The following is a 4,780-nucleotide window of genomic DNA, read 5'->3' as shown; positions in this document are numbered from 1 at the left end:
CAGTGGCTAAAATACACCTAGAAGGGGGGTTGAATAGGTGTAGCGGTCAGAGTATCCGCTTTTTGCAAACAACAAATAATGCTGAATTAACCCTAGATTAATCGATTAACAGAGAAGAAATAATCGATTACACAAACAGAGCTAATATATATATTAGAGTTACAACAGTATAGTATAGAAACAGAATATTACAATTAAAACAACTATTCAAAGTAATCGATTAAAGCAATAAAGAGAGAGAGGGAAAGAAAAAGCCTGCAATAAGATTTTTATCCTGGTTTGTTTGCATGTGCACTTGCAAAGTACATCCAGACCTCCCGGCTGATCTTGGAGATTTTTCTTCACTATAATTGAAATAACATTTTACAAACAATTCTTCCAATTGCAACACTTAGACTCTTACTTGAAACTAAAGAACCTTATCCCTTGGTTTGACTCCCTTTCTATCGCCCAAGAATACCTTTCTTGCGGTGTAGCCCCAGCCAAGAACCTTTTCTTTCTATCAAGATCTCTAAGCTAATGAAGATACAACACAATCTCGTTGGTGGTAAGACACCTTGAGATTCCCAAAGTTACAACACTTTTTACAACAAAAACATAGAGTAATCTAAAGCAATTACAATGCTCAAATTAAACAATTAAGACCTTACTCTACAACTCTAACACAAGTCTCATATAACATGATGATGCATTAGTTAAAAACAGATTTTACAGAATACTAAATCTTCACAAAAACATCAATGAATGCATGAACATGTGAGATGAAATGATGAGAAATTAAACATGAAATGCCTCTCAATCCTAAAGCATAGAATTCTCTCTTTTCTAATCTCAGAAATGCAATGTCATATAGATGCAGCAATTAACACGAAATATGCTCTAACTCTCTTAAAATCTAACATGCAAGTTATGGCTTAAGTTCTGAAAACGCAGTTTATAAAGAATCAATTTTGCAGCCCAGTTAATCGATTAAATCCTTGGTTAATCGATTAAGGAGTTACAAAATTGTAATTGATTCTGTTTTCCAAGTTTTCTGTTTCAGCAGCTTTTCAAAAACTTATGTTAATTGATTAAAACACACCTTAATCGATTAACTGCATATTTCCAAGTGTATTTTCAAATTGCAAAACTCAAATACGTTATACACTTAATTTATAAATGTTCAACACTAAGTTTATTCCTAGCATGCACAGATTACATGTATTTATGTGATGCATGAACATATTATAAATGACATATCTCAAAATTAAAATGGTTTATAGTTTTATGCATATGAGACATGTATTGACTTTACCTAAGCCTTAGACTCAACCTAAACTAATTACTAGTCTAAGTCTAATACCAATCTTGAGACTTAAGCACGTTGATTTATTTATGATCTTCAAGCTCTTATAAAACACAAGTTGTCCTCATCAAAACCAAAACACATAGTGAGAAAGCTTTCCAAAGTGCTCCTCTTGACATGCGCACTTTCATTAATATGATCAGGGGTAGAGTTCAAGGTACCAAAGTTTGTAGTGATTGGACATAGGGGACATGGCATGAATGATTTGCATTCAATTGATATAAGAATGTGAGCTACTAAGGAAAATTCAATTATGTCCTTTAATGCTACAACTAATTTTCCTATTGATTTCATTGAATTTGATGTTCAGGTAAGGATCCTTATATTTCTTTTCTTACTTCATTGGTTTCAAAATAAATAAAAAAGTCAGTTGATCTAATCAATAGAGATCACCTTGTCTCGGGTAGTGTTCCACTCCCTATCATAAGCCGACTAGAGAGGGAATAACACACCATTACAGACAAGTGTTCCTTATCCTAATCTAATAGTTTAATGCCGTGCTGAATCCTCATGCATAGGTTTTTTTTTTGGGATGAGAAAAATAATACAAAAATTGAAATTAGTTGCTAAATTGGGACGTTTTTGGGATGAGAAAAATAACACAAGAAAGTAGTTGCTAAATTGGGACGTTTTTTCTACTTTAAAAAATGGAAGTGTGAAAAAATGAATGTGGAAAAGAAAAAGACAAAGAAAGTTAAAAAGGGTGCTTTTTTTGTACGTGAAAAATGAGGATTGCCCAATTATTTTCCATGATGACTTCATCTTCTCCCAAGAAAATGTAAGTTCACACAAACCCTTTACCATCGTGTGTTATCCTTTATAGAGTATTCTAGAAAGATATCAAATGTAACTCACAATAGTCTTTTATCTTTGATGGAGACTATTCTGGCATACATTCTCGATATTTAAGAATAATTTGAATTTTTACTTTTTTTAGGATCAATTTGTTACACCCAAAAATGCCAAAGTGGATATTGACTATATCCTATGTTATTGATTATTGATTATGAATGTGCATTGGAACTTTCTTCTATAGGGTATTGTATTTGAGAAGAGAATCACAAAGTTGTGTTTGTCTGAGTTCCTTGCTTATGGTCCTCAAAGAGAGGGTGGAAAGGATGGAAAAGTTCCGGTCAGAAAAACCAAGGATGGGAAAATAGTCCAATGGGAAGTTGAACAAGATGACCCACTTTGTACACTTGAAGAAGCTTTTCTCAAGGTGGAACCGTCTTTAGGTTTTAACATAGAGTTGAAATTTGATGACCACATTCTCTATGACCAAGATTATCTTGCCCATGTTCTTAAAGCAATCTTAAAGGTAAAATTTTAATATTAGACCAATACAAAGGGTTTTGCTACCCATTGTCCTTAACGCAATATCTAAGCAACCAAAGTGTGAAGTCTTGAAAAAATGTAAATGTTTTCTTGATGTAATAAACACTTTCTATGATTGACTTTACACTGTTAGTAGTTTCTTAAGCAATAAAAATTATTAACAAAATCCTAATATGAATAGTGTAATTTGATTTGTACACCCGAAAGGAAGTACGAATCTTTTTTTGTAAGACCATTCTTCCTTTTCTTAAAAAAGATGTTGCCACTCTTCAGTGTCAACTCTTGAGTCTTCAAATAACACTACTAGAATATTGATATTATTACTTTGTAACAAAAAGGTACATATCTTACATTCATTAACACTATGGAACAGGTTGTGTTTGATCATGCCAAGGACAGACCAATTATCTTCTCAACTTTCCAGCCAGATGCTGCATCCCTTGTTAAAAAACTGCAAAGCACCTACCTTGTAAGTTGAATATAACCTTTATTGCTTGAAATTTTGAAGGAGACAATGCTTTTATTTGTTCTAATATGTTGCTTTGTGTTATACTAGGTATTCTTCTTGACAAATGGATTATGTGAAATATTTGAAGATGAAAGAAAGAACTCTTTGGAGGAGGCTTTGAAGCTTTGTTTGGAGAATGGGTTGTAGGGAATTGTCTAAGAGATTAAAGGCTTATTTAGAAATCCCGGAGTAGTAACTAAGATCAAGGAGTTTGAGATTTCTCTCCTTACATATGGATCATTAAAGTAAGTTTTGTCTTGTCCTATGCAATGTTTTAAATAGTGGTTACGGTCGCAATTACGGTAACGATTGTAGTTACTGCTATTGCGGTCATTGCGACCATTTTGGTGTTAGTTATTTTGTGATTAAAAATATATTTTTGAATTTGATGCGGTCAAAATGCGATTTGATGTGGTTGTATTGTGGCCCGATACAACCATATTATTGTGATTCGGAGTCACACTGTAATTGAATTGTGATGCGGTTGTGGCAATCATTGCAACCACAATATTGCGGCCGCATAAGGTGATGTAGTATGCAATCTAAATAACTGATGCTATGCATATGTTTTGGTCTGTTTGTTCATTCCGTCTTAGAATTTTTTTTTATATGTAGTTTTGTGACTGATTTTTTGTATTGTTTTACAATACAGCAATGTTCTAGAAGTAGTTTACATGCAACATCTAATGGGATTTCATGGGGTAATAGTGGATTTGGTCCAAGAAATAAAAAAGGCGGTTGCAAATTTGATAACATCAGCTATGGTTGTTGATGAAGAGGGTTTGACTGAAGGGATAAGAAAAATGCAATTGCATTTCAAGCCTAAATTCTCTCATTTGGAGTTATCTTTTCTTTTCAAGCTCATTCCATAGTTGATACAAATTTGAAAGTAAAATCATTCTATATAGCTTTTAGTTGATTTGTCCTCACATAATATAGGCTTTAGAATTCTTTTTTCATTGGCTTTGTTATCCATTTTTTATGAAATATATGGTAGCATGAAACCTTAATCCATGTACATATATTTTCTTTTTATAACTTGAGGGGATAAAGGAAAGAGAGTGATTATGTATGTAAGCAATATTTTGATGTCCCTTTGACAATTTCCTTCATTTATCAAATTTCAATTTTTGGATAGCCAAAAAATGTGAATAAATTTGGCTTTATATCTCTCCTTGTATTTTGGCATGCATATCTTTTTCCAAGAAGCAAAATAAATTTTACGAAATGAAAACAAGTTGACCAGACTCTTTTTATTGACCCATCTTGATGCATATCAAAAACTAGAGTAAAGGGGACACAAACACGAACCTTGACAAAGGCAAGGCCTAGATGTCTTGGCGATTTAAAAAAATCTCATAACTTCTATTGTTAAAGGCTGTTGCAAAAACATGAAGGATCAATGACATTGTTCTTCCAATAAACACAAACAAATAAAACATTTTATAATCATTCATTGCATATAATCATGCATTCAAACATATGTCTCTACATTGTTCTTCCAATAAGCACAAAAAATAAGGAAAACATTGCATTGCATGCAATCATGCATTCCAACATAAGTTTCTACGTTGTTCTTCACTAACCACAAA

At 32.6% G+C, this 4,780-nt stretch overlaps 1 pseudogene; it reads left to right on the top strand.

Annotated features, from left to right (window-relative positions):
• Positions 1–1,488: 1,488 nt before the first annotated feature.
• Positions 1,489–4,090, top strand: LOC109339044 (annotated as a pseudogene).
• The last annotated feature ends 690 nt before the right edge of the window (positions 4,091–4,780 follow it).

Source organism: Lupinus angustifolius, unplaced genomic scaffold (genome assembly GCF_001865875.1).
Source record: "Lupinus angustifolius cultivar Tanjil unplaced genomic scaffold, LupAngTanjil_v1.0 Scaffold_51_147, whole genome shotgun sequence".
Taxonomy (NCBI): domain Eukaryota; kingdom Viridiplantae; phylum Streptophyta; class Magnoliopsida; order Fabales; family Fabaceae; genus Lupinus; species Lupinus angustifolius.
Note: the sequence above shows the minus strand (reverse complement) of the source record. Positions and strands in the feature narration are given on the sequence as shown.